A 20,953-nucleotide genomic window follows, 5' to 3' on the forward strand; every position below is an offset into this window, starting at 1 on the left:
GCAATCTGTTGCCACTCATATGGCTGGTGGAGCTAGTTGATCTCTCTGAAGGCACCGAGTGATGCTGGGTACAGCTTGTGTATCTTGCCCTGTCAACTGTTACTCCTCCTCCTTTCCTGGTACTAAGCACTAATACCAGAGGCCTGGCCCAGACTGAAAAGTGTCCTGTGGTGTGCCTTGGCTCAGGCTCAGCTCCTCTACTTGCCCTCCTACTCACCATATCCTTGTCATGGCCCCCATTTCTTGTGAGAGTGTGTAGAATGAATCCCAGTTGATAATTTATGTGTGTGCCTATTTTGTCAGTGCTGGGAACTGTGAAAGAGAAATGGTCAAACTTAAACTTGCCTTATGCTGTGGTTATGACGTATCACCATCCCTTTAACTTTCAATAGGTTTGATGTGTATAAGCATATGACTGCTTTGGTTTTTCTATCAAATTCACTATGTTACAGACAATTTAATGTCACAGAATTTCTCGAGAGCTTTGTTCCCATCTCTGTGCTGGGCTGCACTGTGAATAAATCTTTTCTCTACTAAAAATTCCTGGAAATGACAGATATTTGGCTTTAGGGTGCTTTATGTGGCTTTTTCCTTGAGCAGATCAACCATTACTTCCTTTTGAGGCATGATATTGAGTTAGATTTTATTCTTTAATGTCACACCAACACAAGCGGAAGGTGAGCCAGGCACAAACTGAACTGGGAGAAGATGAACATTTTCCTCTCAATAAATCACATGGGGGTAACTGAGAGTGGATGCCATTTACAAAGTTCGACATTATCTCTCATCTTTTGGTATGCTTTAGGTTGACTGCTTCTGATGATGTTTTTGGGGGTTAAAAGAAACATTTTATGTTTAATGAACTAATGTATGTTGCTGGTAATGGATTTTCAATTTCTAGTATTTGTGTAGCCAGTTTTAAATAACGTAATGCTTTAGTGTTTTATGGACGTAAAGACTTGAAGACCCATCCAGGTGGTGTAAAAGTCCCTTGAAAATTGGTTGGTGTTTCTTTGAGGAATGGACACCCAACGTCCTGCAGAGGGATCAATGCACACAGGGTTGGGATTAGACACATCACTCTGGGTGGAGGGTCAGAGCTAAGGACCCATTGCTATTAGCCAAAGAGAAATCCAGGAGAGATGGGAAGATCACCACTGAAGCAGACATTTCTGTCACTTCATCTTCTGATGTTTCTGTCCTAGTTGGGGTAAATCCTCATTCGTAAAGAGGAAGAATCTGTGTAGCAGCCTATGTAAAGATATTTTTCTCTCTTCACTGCAACTTCAGCTAAAACCTTAAAGCTGATGGTGAAACCAAGGTCTAATCTTTTTAGTTACTTGCTTCTTCTTGATTTTTTAACCTACATTGCTGAAAAGCAGGCTGCTAAATGCTGCAACTTAGCCTTCACAAGATTCCTTATAGATAATATCTCTGATGTATTGATTAATGAATTAATACCTCTGAGGTATTGATGTAATGATTGCTTAAGTTGTTACTCAGGAACTTACTCTTGTCCAGCTTGAACCAGGTGAGACAACTGGGCCTGTGCAAATGCCCAAATGCCCAAGTGCTGACCATTCAATGTCATAGAGCCAAAAACTCCTCCCTCAGATCATGCTAACACCACCATTTTCTGAACATGTGTCTTATGAAGAGCCATGAACCCTGACTATTTGGCAGATCACAGACCACCTCATTTTTTCCCACTGTTGTTCACTTTTCCCTATGTCTTAAACCAATCCACTTCTTTACCCCATATATATCCCTAAAACCTATCTTTGGAGAAGTGGATTTGAGAGCTGTTCTCTCATCTCCATGCTGGATTTCCCTGCGAATCAATATTTTCTGTACTGCAAAACTTGTTGTCTCAGTGATTGGCCTTCTGGATGATGAGCAGAATGAGCCTGCCTCAGTATCAAGGGCAATGGGTGAAAAATAACCCGGCATTCAGGACTTTCCAGGAGGAACCAGACTTGTCCTTGGAATATCTGCACCCATCATTCAAGTCCATTTCATAAAATTGGAAGATTGAAATTCACTGGGTGAATTGTTTTGAAGGGAATTTGTATGAGTAAAGCCAGTTGTGGGTCTCCCCTTCAGGGAGGAGACAAGAGAAGAGGAAAGGTTGTTACTTCTTTTTGCTCTCCTTCATTAGCCAAATGAAGAGGATGCAGTAACACCTTGATAACTTCTCATAGACTTTGGGGTTATACCACAATAACTTCTCACGGGCTTTGGGTTGTCTGCTTGAAGAGGAAAACATGTCACATGACATTCCCTAGCTGAATGTCTTTTGGGGTTAAGAAACTCATTAGCTTGCCTTAGGCTATTGTAAGAGCCAAGTTCACTAGAAAGTTTCACAGGTGTCCCCTGAAGAAGTCTAAATGTGGGAGGTTGGCTGGGGCAGTGCACAGTAGTAGGGCAAGAAGAACAGGGGTAGTGGCTGGGTAAGCTTCCCTTGCATTGTTTTGAGGGGCAAGAATGTATGTCCCCCCCAAGGCATCAGACAAATATGTAAAAGGTTCCAGGATCAAGTTGTCTTGAAAGACTATTGGTTGGTATAGGGGGGGTCCCCAGATTTATACTGATGGGGCAGAAACTGAAGTATGGGGTCACCATACTTCACCAGAGGAAGCATTGTTTGGGTTAAGAGATGGTACCACAGGAGGTCTCCTTAGTGGTCTTCAATGTACCCATAACTGTCTCTCACAAAGTAAAGCCAGTATTCACACAATAGAGGCTCTTCAGGAGCCAGGAGAACACTGCAAACAGCACCAATGAAGTAAAAATTCTTTTATCTTTTTTTTGTCATCACTCTTGTACCCAGAGAACCCAGAAGTAGGTACTGGGTAGAGTGAGATGATAGAAAAAGACAATGACTCCTCCCCAGATGCTAATTTCCAAGCAAGACTGAGCTGGATGGGGAAAGAAGTTTTAATTGGATGCAGGATTGAAGTTTTGATTTAGAATTATCTGGATTAGATTTTTTTTAATTCCTGAAGATGGGACAACTTACTAGTGGCTAAAATGGAATTGAAAGTGATGCAGTCTGTCCTAGGCATTGGTGGGAAAAAATAAAAACATTTCCTAATTATATCATACCCAGTTAAACTCTGTATCAATCTGATACAAATCCACATTCCAAATATACCAATGCAGCTGTCTTACTCCCTAAGCTACATTGGTTTTATTCTGAAGACCTACCAAGACAGAGGTAATTTCAGGCACAAAATGTCTATTTCCACTCTGGATATTTAAAAGAAGGCAAGAATTCACCCAAGGGGGAGAGAAACATAATGCTTTCCAAGGCAAAATTATCATGAAGAAGTTCCATTACAGATGGTCTTGCCCTCTGCAAAGCTAGGAGAAGACTCTTTGGGCTCTGGCTGAATATTTTCCAAGATAGTTTTCATCCCCTCTCCATGGACTCATGCAGCCGCCTTTGTCTCCACTGGGGTGACCAATCCAGTGCTTGCTGAGCCTGCTTTCTGCACAGGAAGAATCACTTTAAAGGATTAAGCTGAGCTCCTTGTTGGAACATGGACAGCCACAAGTCAATTATGCCTTTGAAAACTTTTCTGACATCTTCTATTGAAAATTCCTGAAAATAATCTAGAAACTCTCTTTCATTATCTGTATTCATACTAAGAATTAAAAACAGGCAAGGTTTCACTCCAGGAGTATTTAGGAGATAGATACTTAAGCCCAGACAAATGAGAAATAGGGAAGCCTCCACAGCTTCCTACCCGAATGACAGAATCAGAATCATTTGTGCTCATGTTTGGGTCTCTTCCTCTCCCACAAATTGCTTCACTTGACCATGTCTCAACCTGAAGACCATCTTCTTTGGTTGTGTGCTCGTGGCTCCATGTTAAATGTCTTAAGAGGATTTTTTTTTTAAAGAATAGGAAGGCACTGTTCAAGTCCCCAAGGACTTATTGGAGCTGTTCTTTGTCAGTCCTCTCTTCTGTCGATGACAGAGTGTTGCTTGAGTCATGTTTCCTCCTTGCAGATGCAGAGGCAGGAGAAACAGATGAGCCAGGGGTTCAGAAGTGAGAAATCCGAGGTTCTCTTTCCAGCTCTGCCATGGACTTCCAACAAAATCTGAGGCTCAAAGCCAAGTATAGCCGTAATTTAAAGCTAGAGGGAGCTGCTGCACGGGGGCATTCAGAGCCTTCCTGGAAGCTATGCTTATGCTCCCTCTTGTTTTGAAAGAAGTCAGTTCCTGACGCCCATATTCTAGTCTATAAAGTGTTTTTCTTAATTTAAAATGCCTAAACCCTGGCTTTTGTTCATTTCATTTTTTTCCCCCTCTCTGGAACTAGTCAGATTTCTCATTACTAATGCAATATTTTAAATTCTTAAAGGTTGAGTCAAACGATTTTTAAAATAATATAGAAAAAGCATGGGAAGCATGTTCCCAGCTCCCAAAAGTAGAAAACGTTAGTAATTGGAGGAACCACTGCAAGGTGTGGCCAGAAAAGACAATGGATGAAGACATCTTGGTTGGTAGTTCCTGGTTTTGCAGGAACATAGGATAAAACTTGTAAAAAACTTTTTTTTTTTAACCTGCAATTTCTTGCTTGAGGGCTCAAGGTCTGTTTTTTCTCATCCTGCAAATTCTTTTTTTTTTTTTTAAACTGGAATTTCTTGCTTGGGGACTCAAGGTCTGTTTTTCTCCATCCTGCCAAAAAATCAACCTTAATTTAAGAGGCCTGGTTGGCCAACTCAAACCTAGATTTGGCTTTGGTTGATACTGAAAATTCCTGCAGCAAATGTCTCCTGTTTGGCTCAAATTAATACATCTCCTTTACTTTTAAGGGCAGGGAGTTGGGATTGCTACTTTTGTTTTAAGCAACTGAGAATGAGGGGGAAGTTGAAACATATGGACTCAGTGAGGAAGTGAGTCTTGAACAGAGACTTCTCAAGTAGCCAAGAAATTGAGGCAAAGGTCACTGAAGTCAAAAGTCAGCCTGCATTCATGATAAGCACCTCCAGTCTCCTTGCTGGCATCAGAATCTTGCATTGAACCTGCAGCTTTCTTGGCTAGCTGACCCTTTTCTTAGATATTTTTGTTTTGGGCCGGGCGCGGTGGCTCAAGCCTGTAATCCCAGCACTTTGGAAGGCCGAGGCGGGCGGATCACGAGGTCAGGAGATCGAGACCATCCTGGCTAACACTGTGAAACCCCGTCTCTACTAAAAAAATACAAAAAACTAGCCGGGCGAGGTGGCGGGCGCCTGTAGTCCCAGCTACTCCAGAGGCTGAGGCAGGAGAATGGCGTAAACCCGGGAGGCGGAGCTTGCAGTGAGCTGAGATCCGGCCACTGCACTCCAGCCCGGGCGACAGAGCGAGACTCCGTCTCAAAAAAAAAAAAAAAAAAAAAAAGATATTTTTGTTTCGGGAGAGCAGACCCATCCAGATGTCCCCAAGTGATCACTGGAGTAGCCCATTGCAAACAGTAGATGACCTACATTCACTCCACTGCTGGCTTTCTGAATTCCAATTGTCATGCTCTCTGAAATCTTCTTCCCATGATTGAACTAACATGTCTGACAGCTTTAAGTATTAATGCTAGTTGAAACATTTCCTGGATTCATCATGTCCTCTGGGGGCTGTGTCTTAGCTTCTGGCTGCAGTTTTGCTTCTCTTGTTAAGGGTTTCTTGACCTCTACAACCAAGTCAGTTCCCCTAGTTTTCACAGTGCTAGCTTCTCTGTTCCCAGTAAGCTACAGCTAAAGGTGTACAGTATGCCTTAATGTTACCTCCATCAGAGTAGTGACACACAGGGGACACATCCAGAAAGAAATATTTTGAGAATAGTAATTTTTGAGAACTTCAGAAATTTTTCCATTAGGTAGCCCCTACTCTTGGGAATCTGTGCAGAGAAAGAATTTTACTTTTTAGATTATGTACTTAAAAAAAATCTACAAGGGAGGTTCCAAGATGGCCGAATAGGAACACCTCCAGTCTACAGCTCCCAGCGTGAGCGATGCAGGAGACGGGTGATTTCTGCATTTCCAACTGAGGTAGTGGGTTCATCTCACTCGGGCTTGTCAGACTGTGGGTGCAGCCTACAGAGCAGCGGGGTGCATTGCCTTACCTGGGAAGTGCAAGGGGTCAGGGAATTCCCTTTCCCAGCCAAGGGAGGCCATGACAGATAGTACCTGGAAAATCGGGACACTCTCATCCTAATACTGCACTTTTCCAATGGTCTTAGCAAACGGCACACCAGGAGATTATATCCCACTCCTGGCTTGGAGGGTTGCATGCCCATAGAGCCTCACTCACTGCTAGCACAGCAGTGTGAGATAGAACTGCAAGGCGGCAGCGAGGCTGGGGGAGGGGCGTCCACCATTGCTGAGGCTTGAGTAGGTAAATAAAGCTCCGGGAAGCTCGAACTGGGTTGAGACCATTGCAACTCAAGGAGGCCTGCCTGCCTCTGCAGACTCCACCTCTGGGGGCAGGGCATAGCCGAACAAAAGGCAGCAGAAACTTCTGCAGACTTAAACATCCCTGTCTGACAGCTTTGAAGAGAGTAGTGGTTCTCCCAGCACGAAGTTTGAGATCTGAGAACTGACAGACTGCCTCCTCAAGTGGGTCCCTGACCCCGACGTAGCCTAACTGGGAGACACCTCCCAGTAAGGGGCCAACTGACACCTCATACAGCCCGGTGCCCCTCTGAGATGAAGCTTCCAGAAGAAGGATCAGGCAGCAACATTTGCCCTTCTTGAATATTTGCTGTTCTGCAGCCTCTGCTGGTGATACTCAGGCAAACAGGGTCTGGAGTGAACCTCCAGCAAACTCCAACAGACATGCATCTGAGGGTCCTGACTGTTAGAAGCAAAACTGACAGAAAGGACATCCACACCAAAACCCCATCTATCCGTCACCATCATCAAAGACCAAAGGTAGATAAAACCACAAAGATGGGGAGAAACCAGAGCAGAAAAGCTGAAAATTCTAAAAATCAGAGTGTGTCTTCTCCTCCAAAGGAACACAGCTCCTCGCCAGCAACAGAACAAAGCTGGATGGAGAATGGCTTTGACGAGTTGAGAGAAGTAGGCTTCAGACAATCGATAATAACAAACTTCTCCGAGCTAAAGGAGGATGTTTGAATCCATCGCAAAGAAGCCAAAAACCTTGAGAAAAGATTAGATGAATGTCTAACTAAAATAAATAACATAGGTAAGACCTTAAATGACCTGATGGAGCTGAAGACCATGGTACGAGAACTAAATGACACATGCACAAGCTTTAGTAACCGATTTGATCAAGTGGAAGAAAGGGTATCAGTGATCGAAGATCAAATGAATGAAATGAAGCAAGAAGAGAAGTTTAGAGAAAGAAGAGTAAAAAGAAATGAACAAAGCCTCCAAGAATTATGGGACTATGTGAAAAGACCAAATCTACGTCTGATTGGTGTACCTGAAAGTGACAGGGAGAATGGAACCAAGTTGGAAAACACTCTTCAGCATATTATCCAGGAGAACTTCCCCAACTTAGCAAGGCAGGCCAGCATTCAAATTCAGGCAATACAGAGAACACCACAAAGATACTCCTTGAGAAGAGCAACTCCAAGAAACATAATTGTCAGATTCACCAAAGTTGAAATGAAGGAAAAAATGTTAACGGCAGCCAGAGAGAAAGGTCGGGTTACCCACAAAGGGAAGCCCATCAGACTAACAGCAGATCTCTCAGCAGAAACTCTATAAACCAGAAGAGAGTGGGGGCCAATATTCGACACTCTTAAAGAAAAGTATTTTCAACTCAGAATTTCATATCCAGCCAAACTAAGCTTCATACATGAAGGAGAAATAAAATCCTTTCCAGACAAGCAAATGCTGAGAGATTTTGTCACCACCAGGCCTGCCTTACAAGAGCTCCTGAAGGAAACCCTAAACATGGAAAGGAACAACCGGTACCAGCCACTGCAAAAACATGCCAAAATCTAAAGACCATTGATGCTAGGAAGAAACTGCATCACCTAACAAGCAAAATAACCAGCTAACATCATAATGACAGGATCAAATTCACACATAACAATATTAACCTTAAATGTAAATGGGCTAAATGCTCCAATTAAAAGACACAGACTGGCACATTGGATAAAGAGTCAATACCCATCACTGTGCTATATTCAGGAGAACCATCTCACATGCAGAAACACACATAGACTCAAAATAAAGGCATGGAGGAAGATCTACCAAGCAAATGGAAAACAAAAACAGGCAGGGGTTGCAATCCTAGTCTCTGATAAACTTTAAACCAACAAAGATCAAAAGAGACAAAGAAGGCCATTACATAATGGTAAAGGGATCAATTCAACAAGAAAAGCTAACCAGTCTAAATATATATGCACCCAATACAGGAGCACCCAGATTCATAAAGCAAGTCCTTAGAGACTTACAAAGAGACTTAGACTCCCACACAATAATAATGCGAGACTTTAACACCCCACTGTCAACATTAGACAGATCAACAAGACAGAAAGTTAACAAGGATATCCAGGAATTGAACTCAACTCTGCACCAAGTGAATCTAATAGACATCTACAGAACTCTCCACCCCAAATCAACAGAATATACATTCTTCTCAGCACCTCATCGCACTTACTCCAAAATTGACCACATAGTTGGAAGTAAAACACTCCTCAGCAAATGTAAAAGAACAGAAATTATAACAAACTGTCTCTCAGACCACAGTGCAATCAAACTAGAACTCGGAATTAAGAAACTCACTCAAAACCGCTCAACTACATGGAAACTGAACAACCTGCTCCTGAATGACTACTGGTTACATAACAAAATGAAGGCAGAAATAAAGACGTTCTTTGAAACCAACGAGAACAAAGACACAACATACCAGAATCTCTGAGACACATTTAAAGCAGTGTGTAGAGGGAAATTTATAGCACTAAATGGCCACAAGTGAAAGCAGGAAAGATCTAAAATTGACACCCTAACACCACAATTAAAAGAACTAGAGAAGCAAGAGCAAACACGTTCAAAAGCTAGCAGAGGTCAAGAAATAACTAAGATCAGAGCAGAACTGAAGGAGATAGAGAAACAAAAACCCTTCAAAAAAATCAATGAATCCAGGAGTTGGTTTTTTTGAAAAGATTAACAAAATTGATAGACTGATACCAAGACTAATAAAGAAGAAAAGAGAGAAGAATCAAATAGATGCAACAAAAAATGACAAAGGGGATATCACCACCGATCCCACAGAAATACAAACTACCATCAGAGAATACTATAAACACCTCTATGCAAAAAAACTAGAAAATCTAGGAGAAATGGATAAATTCCTCAACCATACACCCTCCCAAGACTAAACCAGGAAGAAGTTGAATCCCTGAATAGATCAATAACAGGCTCTGAAATTGAGGCAATAGTTAATAGACTACCAATCAAAAAAAGTCCAGGACTAGATGAATTCACAGCCGAATTCTACCAGAGGTACAAAGAGGAGCTGGTACCATTCCTTCTGAAAGTATTCCAATCAATAGAAAAAGAGGGAATCCTCCCTAACTCATTTTATGAGGCCAGCATCATCCTAATACCAAAGCCTGGCAGAGACACAACAAAAAAAGAGATTTTTAGATCAAACTCCCTGATTAACGTTGATGCAAAAATCCTCAATAAAATACTGGCAAACCGAATCCAGCAGCACATCAGAAAGCTTATCTACCACGATCAAGTTGGCTTCATCCCTGGGATGCAAGGCTGGTTCAACATATGCAAATCAATAAACGTAATCCATCATGTAAACAGAACCAAAGACAAAAAACACATGATTATCTCAATAGATGCAGAAAAGGCCTTTGACAAAATGCAACAGCCCTTCATGCTAAAAACTCTCAATAAACTAGGTATTGATGGAACATATCTCAAAATAGTTAGAGCTATTTATGACAAACCCATAGCCAATATCATACTGAATGGGCAGAAACCGGAAGCATTCCCTTTGAAAACTGGCACAAGACAGGGATGCCCTGTCTCACCACTCCTATTCAACATAGTGTTGGAAGTTCTGGCTAGGGCAATCAGGCAGGAGAAAGAAATAAAGGGTATTCAATTAGAAAAAGAGGAAGTCAAATTGTCACTGTTTTCAGATGACATGATTGTATATTCAGAAGACCCCATTGTCTCAGCCCAAAATCTCCTTAAGCTGATAAGCAACTTCAGCAAAGTCTCAGGATACAAAATCAATGTGCAAAAATCACAAGCATTCCTATACACCAATAACAGACAAACAGAGAGCCAAATGATGAGTGAACTCCCATTCACAATTGCTTCAAAGACAATAAAATACCTAGGAATCCAACTTACAAGGGATGTGAAGGACCTCTTCAGGGAGAACTACAAACCACTGCTCAACGAAATAAAAGAGGACACAAACAAATGGAAGAACATTCCATGCTCATGGATAGGAAGAATCAACATCGTGATAATGGCCATACTGCCCAAGGTAATTTATAGATTTAATGACATCCCCATCAAGCTACCAATGACTTTCTTCACAGAACTGGAAAAAAGCACTTTAAAGTTCGTATGGAAACAAAAAAGAGCCTGCGTAGCCAAGACAATCCTAAGCCAAAAGAACAAAGCTGGAGGCATCACGCTACCTGACTTCAAACTATACTACAAGGCTACAGTAACCAAAGTAGCATGGTACTGGTACCAAAACAGAGATATAGACCAATGAAACAGAACAGAGCCCTCAGAAATAATACCACACATCTACAACCATCTTTGACAAACCTGACAAAAACAAGAAATGGGGAAAGGATTCCCTATTTAACAAATGGTGCTGGGAAAACTGGCTAGCCATATGTAGAAAGCTGAAACTGGATCCCTTCCTTACACCTTATACAAAAATTAATTCAAGATGGATTAAAGACTTAAATGTTAGACCTAAAACCATAAAAACCCTAGAAGAAAACCTAGGCAATATCATTCAGGACATAGGCACGGGAAAGGACTTCATGTCTAAAACAGCAAAAGCAATGGCAACAAAAGCCAAAATCGACAAATGGGATCTAATTAAACTATAGAACTTCTGCACAGCAAAAGAAACTGCCATCAGAGTGAACAGGCAACCTACAGAATGGGAGAAAATTTTTACAATCTACATGTCTGACAAAGGGCTAATATCCAAAATCTACAAAGAACTTAAACAAATTTACAAGAAAAAATCAAACAACCCCATCAAAAAGTGGGCAAAAGATATGAACAGACACTTCTCAAAAGAAGACATGCATGCAGCCAACAGACACATGAAAAAATGCTCATCGTCACTGGCCATCAGAGAAATGCAAATCAAAACCACAATGAGCTACCATCTCAAACCAGTTAGAATGGCAATCGTTAAAATGTCAGGAAACAACAGGTGCTGGAGAGGATGTGGAGAAATAGGAACACTTTTACACTGTTGGTGGGACTGTAAACTAGTTCAACCATTGTGGAAGACAGTGTGGTGATTCCTTAAGAATCTAGAACTAGAAACACCATTTGACCCAGCCATCCCATTGCCAGGTATATACCCAAAGGAGTATAAATCTTGCTGCTATAAAGACACATGCACACGTATGTTTATTGTGGCACTATTCACAATAGTAAAGACTTGAAACTAACCCAAATGTCCATGAATGATAGACTGGATTAAGATAATGTGGCACATATACACCATGGAATACTATGCAGCCATAAAAAGGGATGAGTTCATGTCTTTTGTAGGAACATGTATGAACCTGGAAACCATCATTCTGAACAAACTATCGCAAGTATACATAACCAAACACCACATGTTCTCACTCATAGGTGAGTGAGAATTGAACCATGAGAATACTTGGACACAAGGTGGGGAACATCACACGCCAGGGCCTGTTGTAGAGTTGGGGGAGGGATAGCATTAGGAGATATACCTAATGTAAATGTTAACAGGTGCAGCACAGCAACATGGCACAAGTATACATATGTAACAAACCTGCTCGTTGTGCACATGTACCCTAGAACTTAAATATATATATATGTGTGTGTGTGTGTGTGTTTTATAAACTAAAAAAAACTACTATGGCACACCTTTAATGTTTTTAGGTAAGTAAAAGGACTAATGTTGTAAAGTTTAGCATTCTGTGCATTGAGGCTGCCCATGGTGCTGGGCTCTGCACTCATTCTGAATTGGTGTGGTCGTGGTGCTTTTGATCACATTCATTGTGGTCCTCTTGAGTCTGTAATGTGTAAACATATTTGGGTATTTCAATTGTCTTTGAGCTTAGACAAGATTCATTGTAAATGCTCCAGAAGGCAAAGGGACTTTTCCATTGATATATAGTGCATTGTCCCAGTAGTTTTCACACTGATGCTATAAATCAGTTTTCCATTTAAGATTGTCAGCACAAGGAATTCACCAGTGAGGTAGATTTTGTACAATTTTTCGTTTGTAGGGTACGTCAATACCTGTGTCATATTATCACAGTCACCAATCACTCCATTCCTTGTCTGGATGAGAAGAAATGCAGGCAGGAAAAGCTGAAGTCACAGCAGCAGCGGGTGGTGGATTAGAGGCATCAGGGAAAAAAGTGGGATATACCTTCACAATAGGTGGCCTGCTTTGGGTGGATCTAGAGTGCATAAAAGAGCTATCCATTTGCAATTCCTTAAGTTTGGCATCGAGCACTTTGAATCTGTTTCCAACCGCTTGTGTTAAGTTTTCAGTAGCGTCATGCAAGGCATAATTTTTCCAGCCAACTGATGTCTCCCTGCCTGAATATTATTTAGCACGTCATTGCTTTCATTGCTGGAATTGTCTTTTTTGTTTCATTTGCAAACATCTTGGGTGTCCACTCTTCTGTCGAATCTGCTTCCATCCCAATTTCATCCTAAGGCGTAGCCAGGGACAAAGTGGGAACAAGTACTTCCTGAGGGAGATTTTCCGACAGCACTGGTGGCGACTTGAAATCTTAATCTTTGTGTGGAGTTGCTTCTTTTGCATCCATTGGCTGTGACAACTCGAGTGTTCATCTGAACGGCTCTTCCGGTATTTTGGTGACTTTGTCTTGGTCTATCAAGTTCAGTTTTTTTATTCTCACTAGTGCTTAGGGACTATCTCCTGTCATCAATGTGGGAGATTTGCTTCTTCTTTTTCTCTTGGATTCCATAGTTGGCTTGAACCATTTCATGTGTTATCCTGCAGGACTTGAGAATCTCCCACTGTTCATCGGTAAATGCGGATTGACCAGAGTGCTTCAACCTTTTTTTTCTGTATGCATCTCTTAGCTGAGTTTCAGGAATACTTCCTGGTGTTGGCATTCCTTGTCTATAATTTCACATGGCTGAACTAGCTTCAGCTGCGTGATACAGGGCCACTGTGGCGAGGAGCGGAAATGCTGTTGTCATGATCTTGGAAGCGTCTGGATGACAAGTTGACTTTGTATACAGGAACTACTCAGGCCAGTTGCATTCTTTTTTTTTTTTTTTTTTTTTTTTGAGACGGATTTTCCCTCTCTCGCTCAGGCTAGAGTGCAGTGGCCTGATCTCAGCTCACTGCAAGCTCCGCCTTCTGGGTTCACACCATTCTCGTGCCTCAGCCTCCCTAGTAGCTGGGTCTACAGGCACCTGCCACCACGCCCGGTTAATTTTTTGTATTTTTAGTAGAGACGGGATTTCACCCTGTTAGCCAGGATGGTCTCGATCTCCTGACCTCGTGATCCGCCTGCCTCAGCCTCCAGAAGTGCTGGAATTACAGGCATGAGCCACTGCACCTTTGTTTTTTTGTTTTTTGTTTTTTGTTTTTGGAGACAGAGTCTGGCTCTGTCATCCAGGCTGGAGTGCAGTGGCGTGATCTTGGCTCACCCCAGTTGCATTCTTGAGGCATTTTCATTCATCTCCGAACTGGGGTATTTCATCAATTATCCCAGGAATGAGGATCAATGCAGAGTTAAAGTTTCACAGAAAGTTGCTGATACAATGCTGATCATTGTAGTCATCTGTAATTCTCATGTAACAAGGTGCATCTGAACCATGAATGGTTGCTCAAACCCTCCAACATTTGTAGAAAGAATTCCTATGAGGGCTTGATGACACCAGTTGTATCCTGCCATCTTAGACACCTATGTTGAGACATCAAGTTGTGGGTAATTGACATGCATATTGCTAACTCCTGCAGCAGTATGTACTTTTTGAAATGGCTCTCAGTAGCTCCTATATGTGAATTATCTTGTGAATCACAGAAGACACTATCATGATGTTCATTGCAGCATGATAAAGACCAAGGTGGTGGGTTGCATAGTCAGTGACCGGTACAATAGGACATGATTTCGTTCCATAGCTTAGAGGAAGCCAAGTGACTGGAGTTCTGTCGGGTTTGTTCAGGTGAGTCAGTACAGGGAAATGCTTTCTCTTCTTTTTTGTTTTTTGAGACAGGGTCTTGCTGTATCATCCAGGCTGCAAGGCTGGAGTGCAGTGGCGCTATCATGGCTTACTGCAGCCTTGACCTCCCTGGGCTCAGGTGATCCTCCCACCTCAGCTTCCCATGTAGCTGGGACTACTGGCATGCGCCACCACACCCAGCTAATTTTTCTATTTTTCTTTTGGTTAGGGATGGGTTTTGCCATATTGCCCAGGCTGGTCTCAAACTCCTGGGCTCAAGTAATCCTCCCACCTTAACCTCCCAAAGTGCTGGGATTACAGGCACGATTTACTGTGCCTGGCCTGGAAATGCTTTCTTAATGAGGGTTTAACACTGCATACTATAATTGTACAAATAGTTAATGGAGAATGGCAATGTCTAACATCATCATTGTAAAAAACGGGTAGTGCAGCTACATGTGCTTCTGTAGCAGGCGTAGGAGCATGGACAACATGTGCCACAATGATTGGGAGACTGTCCTTGAGCACCACTGAACCTGATAGATTATCCACACCTTTGCACTAATATGTTAAAGGATTAGTAGCAGCTTCCCAAGTGATCCTGCCACCTCAGCCTAAGCATCTGGGACTACAGGTGTGTGCCACCAGGCCCAGCTAGTTTTTTTAAAAAAATTTTGTAGTGGTAAAGTCTCACTTTGTTATCCAGGCTGGCCTCAAACTTCAGGGCTCAAGCAATCCTCCTGCTTTACCTCCCAAAAGTGCTGGGATTACAGGTGTGAGCCACCATGCCTGGCCACAAACTGTTGTAGTATATCCTTCGACTTTGACAAATATACCATCATAATGACAACATTGAAATACATGTTGATATGGTTTGGCACTGTGTCTCCACCCAAATCTCATCTTGTAGCTCCCATAATTCCCACATGTTGTGGGAGGGACCTGTGGGAGATGATTGAATCATGGGGGTGGGTCTTTCCCATGCTGTTCTCGTGATAGTGAATGGGTCTCACAAGATCTGCTGGTTTTGAAAAATGGGAGTTTCTCTGCATGAGCTCTTTTTGCACGTAAGATGTGACTTGCTCCTCCTTGCCTTCCACCATGATTATGAGGCCTCCCCAGCCATGTGAAACTGTAAGTCCAATTAAACCTCTTTCTTTTGTAAATTGCCCAGTCTCAAGTATGTCTTTATCAGCAGTGTGAAAACGGACTAATATGTATGTATATATGCATACCTGTTGATACCAAATAAATGCAGTGAGTGCAACTTGAAAATGTATTTTACTGTTGTCAAAGCTGTGACTTGCTTTAGGAAGAGGCAGTGGTGCACACACATGAGCATCCCAAACCCAGCATGCTGAGGCTTATTCCCACTCCTTGCAGATAGTCATTTCTTGGCCATCCCTCAGGCTCAGAGCATACACATGGGCAATGCAGTCTGCTGGACTGCCCCAGGAAGAAATCCTTGCAGGCTCCTACATGTCCTGAAGACTGCTTGGAAAGGAAATTTGGGAATCTTTTATAAATCGAATGTGATCCCAAAAGGGATGGTCCAGACTCTAGGTGGGCATACCCGTTGCTTCAAGAGATCTTTGCCTCCATATGATGGCAGCAGCTCAGAGCTAGGCTCCCTCTTGCCCAGATCTGAGTTGATACCGATGGGGTGAACTAGAGCCCAAAGGAACACACTTTCTGAAACTGGAAAATGAATGGATAAGAAGTAATTGACTTGGCAGACACAAAAAGGCTCAATTCTCAAACAACAGTGGGGAAAGAGAAGAACCAACCTGATTTACATGACAAAATCCTTAAGACTTGGGAACTGGAAGGAAGGTATTAGGTTCAGGAATTTCCAGAAGTGAGGCTTTTCAATAAGAAGGAAGGGTTGAGAGCTGTTAAGAGTGTTAAGATTCCTAGTTCCTCTTTCCTACTCCGTGCTTGTAGGGAAACCTCTCCTTTCCCACCCAGGAATGAAACTAAGCTTATTAGCTGGACAGAGACAAAGGCTTGTGGACCAAGAGGAGCCTGGCAGGCATGACCGACGGCAGGGTGCCACACTGAAAAGATGAGAGTTAAACCAAGCTATGTCTGTGGAAAGTGGAGACCCCGCTTGTACCTCCAGTCATCTCCCCACATTCTGTTTCAGAAGCTTTGTAGCCAGGCAAAACATTAGATCTTCTCTGGAAAATATGATCAGATCTTTGCAGTCAACAGGCTCTCCTCATCTGCTTAAAAATTCCAGTCAGATTTTTAGTGTTCCACAACCAACGATTAGCAGAAGTCTGAAGAAATCTTCTAAAAAGAAAAGAAGAATAAAGCTTTCTGTAGGAAACCAATTGCACATGAAACAAACTTCAAAGAAATTATATTCTTAAATCTTTTTAAAAAGATAGCACCTGTGGATAAAGAACAGGCCTCCATAAAAGGAAATATTCTGAGAATATAGAAGAGCTCTTGGAAATTAAAAATTAAAAACTCGATGGTAAAATGTCCAATAAATGGTTAGAAAATAACATTGAGGAAACCTCTTTAGAAAGTAGGATAGGCCGGGCGCGGTGGCTCAAGCCTGTAATCCCAGCACTTTGGGAGGCCGAGACGGGCGGATCACGAGGTCAGGAGATCGAGACCATCCTGGCTAACATGGTGAAACCCCGTCTCTACTAAAAATACAAAAAACTAGCCGGGCGAGGTGGCGGGCGCTTGTAGTCCCAGCTACTCGGGAGGCTGAGGCAGGAGAATGGCGTGAACCCGGGAGGCGGAGCTTGCAGTGAGCCGAGATTGCGCCACTGCACTCCAGTCTGGGCGACAGAGCGAGACTCTGCCTCAAAAAAAAAAAAAAAAAAAAAAAAAAAAAAAAAAAGAAAGTAGGATAAAATGGTAAACATATAACATACAGGTGAGAAAAAAAATCATAAAAGTAGTCCCAAAGAATAAAAGCCATTCAGAAAGGACAATAACACACACACAAAAAGAGAGAATGTGATACACTGAATAATTTCAAGAAAAATCTCCAAAATGAAAAGGCATGAGTTCTCAGATTGAAAGGTTCACCACTATCCAGAAAAATGAATGAAAATAGATCCATATAGAGAAAACCTATGTGGAATATCAAATTACTAGGGCACCACGGAGAAATTTCTACAAATTTCCAGGGAGAAAGGAGAGAGGAAGAACAGCAACAAAAGAATCCAGATGATGAGACACTTCTCAACAGCAAAACTGGAAGCTAGATATATTAGGGCAATTTCTACAACATTCCAAAGGAAATCAAAATTTCTAGCCAGGAATCTTATACCCAGACATGCTATTAGTTAATGTGAAGCTAGAATAAAGACATTTTAAGACACATGAGTCCCCACATTTTGCCTCTATCTAACCTTCTCAAGAAGCTACTGAAAGATGTGTAGCATCAAGAAAAAAGCATGCAAGAAATAGGAAGGCATGTTGTGTCAGAGACAATTCTATGTGTTTACTATACGATTTCCTCTTCTCAGCTCACAGGAAGACTACATATCCCAGCATCCTTTGTAGTTGTATTGGAGCTAATATAGTCAGCCTTCTCTTCTGACATTCTTTCATGTCAGAGGAGAAAAAATTTTAGATAAAACTGCTTTCAGGCCAGGCATGGTGGCTCACGCCTGTAATCCCAACACTTTGGCAGGCCGAGGTGGGTGGATCTAGAGGTCAGGAGTTCAAGACCAGCCTGACCAACATGATGAAACCCTGTCTCTACTAAAAATACAAAAATTAGCCAGACATGGTGGCACACGCCTGTAGTCCCAGCTACTTGGGAGGCTGAGGCAGAAGAATCGCTTGAACCCAGGAGGCGGAGGTTGTAGTGAGCCGAGACCACGCCACTGCACTCCAGCCTCAGTGAGAGAGTGAGACTTCATCTCAAAAAAAAACAAAAAACCAAAAAACAAAACAAAAGAAACTGCTTTTAATGGTTAATTTTGTGACACTGGCTTTGATGGTAGCCATTGAACAGCCATCCCGTTGAGAGAAATGAGCCTGGTTGTGTTGGAGGTATAAAAAAGTCCTGACAGTCAAATGACTCATTACCTTGTTTATCTACATTGTTCCATTTTCCTGTACACCCTCTGACTTTAACAGATGGCTCAAAAAATGATGTTCCTGTCCATGATTTCTTCTTGAATAAACCAAAAACACACTTGCTGCGCTTCCCCGACTTTTCAGACAATGTTGTAAAACTAGTCATGGTATATCAGCACGTACAGATCATTGCTGCTGTAGAACACTTTACTCTGTTTTTTCTCCTCTTTCTCTTAAATCAGGGGTCAGCAAACCATGCTCATGGGCCAAATCTGACCCATCCCTTTTTGTGTGTGATCTGCAAGTTCTACGAATGGCTTTACTTTTGCCTCTTCTCAATTAATATATAAAGCATAAAAGTGGTAGTGAGAACAGAATCAAGGAGACTTTATAATAAAGGGGACCCAGGTATTGAGTCTATAAATAATAACAGGTATTAATCTGTCAACTTCTCAATGAAACAGTTTCGTTTATTATCTCCAGTGTTTAGTACACTGCTTGTCACAGTGTCTGTGATGGTAAATTCTCCTTGGATTAACTGTCATCTCAGTACCTGATTCATTGTAGGTTCTTGACAAATGCATGAGTAATTGGGTAAACAACAAAGAGTTATTGTGGAGCCTCTGTTACATGTGGAGCACAGTGGGGTAATGAGTGAATATAAGAAGTGGACCTTGAATTTAAGATTCTTAAAATCTCATGAGATTAAAATACTTTATGATTATGATGTCAATAGACAATTATCAGTTGAATTGTGTAGAATAGACCATTGCTTTCAAACTGGGGTGCTTAGACCCCTGGGGTCTTCTTTCCTGGCATTACAGAGTTCTCTTTTCCCATTTTTCCTTTTCTATAGCCTACCTCTTCATCTAAGAAAGGTAAATATTTCACCTTTCTAATTCTTACTATGGCTTCTTGCTCTGGGCTGTATCTCCCAGGGCACAGATAATTTGAAATACTGACTTGAAAGAAGGGTCGTTTAATTGATTAAATGAAAGATTCTCAAAATCTGTCTTTTACTGTCTTGAATGTATTTCTCTTAAAGATGAAGGATGGCATTAGAAATGGGGACATTTTGGCTTTTGTTGTGTGTTCTGAAGTCAGAAATACTAACTGTAGTCATGGGCCTAACTTTCATTTAATGACCTACTCTTTCATCCCCCACCATTATCAAGAAATCCATAGCTCTTGACAAAGATAAAGCAAAAAGCAAAAGCATTGATAAGAAATAATGAAAGTTAAAAATGGCTTCCACCTTTCTACCCTCCCCTCAGACATATTTCATTAGATTGGTTTTTTTCTACATCCCAATGCTTATCCCTAGAATAAGTCACTAACCGAAAAGAAAAGCGCCTGTTAACAGCTCAGGTAGAATAAGTTAGTGATGATTAATTTAAAACGTGTAACTAGAGTATTTTTAGGGACTATCAAATTTTCAAGTTACCTTGGATAAAGCCTATGGATAAATATGTTTTTGTATGTCATTCCTTTTAGTTTAAATATACTTTATAATAATAAGCATATTTAAATTACAATGCTCACCTAATTTCGCCTTATAAAATGTTTAATATTTTCTACTTTTTGTTATAAAATAAAGACATGAAAGCATGAGGAAAAATTAATGAAGTACAGTTTTTTATGGTATATAACTTTCTCTTTGTTTACATAAAACAGGTTTGATTACATTTAATGAAGTAAATGGTGAAATTTCTTAATCTCATACATTATTCTTATTTAATTTTTCTAATAAGCTAGTAGCTTATGGGATACAGGCAACATTCACAGGACATGTTTAGAATAAATAAAGGCCAAAAAATATCTTGTGAGACACAGGCAGAATCCATAAGCATCTATTAAATATAATAGATAGTAGGTAACCTGTAAGATATGAATTGTTTGAGACCAGGAGTTCAAGACTAGCCTGGGCCAAATAGCAAGATCCTATCTCTAGTTAAACAGAAGAAATGGAATGTGTGATGGAAAAAACAAGAGATTTACTTACAGATACAAAGACATGGAAAGACCAAGTCTTAAAATATGATGCTGCCACTTCTGGGCTGACAACTAAGTCATACTTAAATTGTCCATCCACTGGTGACTCCCAGTATGGCCTTATTTTGGCCCCACATGTGCTCTGCCTAAGAAATTCAGTCGAAGCCTAAAGCTGGTTAGCTGACTGATTCCCAAGCATTAGCTGTGGCCAGGCACACTTTATCCTGAGTCTCTCAGATGAGCTGGTGTTTGTTTTGGCTCCAGGTACTTTCTGTTCACTCTTCTTCTTTTTTTTTTTTTTAGAGATGGGGTTTCACCATGTTGCCCAGACTGGTCTCACATTTCTGCTCTCAAGCGATCCTCCTGCCTCAGCCTCCCAAAGTGGTAGATATGAGCCACTGCACCAGGCCTAAACCCCCTGTTCAAACCTCAGCTCTGGTCTTCATAACCTCACCACCCATGGGGGAGATTGAAGCAGGAAAAGACACTATGTGAACACTGTGTGATCCCCAAACTTTGGAAAGTGTGGTGT

Source organism: Trachypithecus francoisi, unplaced genomic scaffold (genome assembly GCF_009764315.1).
Source record: "Trachypithecus francoisi isolate TF-2019V2 unplaced genomic scaffold, Tfra_2.0 Lachesis_group3, whole genome shotgun sequence".
Taxonomy (NCBI): Eukaryota; Metazoa; Chordata; class Mammalia; order Primates; family Cercopithecidae; genus Trachypithecus; species Trachypithecus francoisi.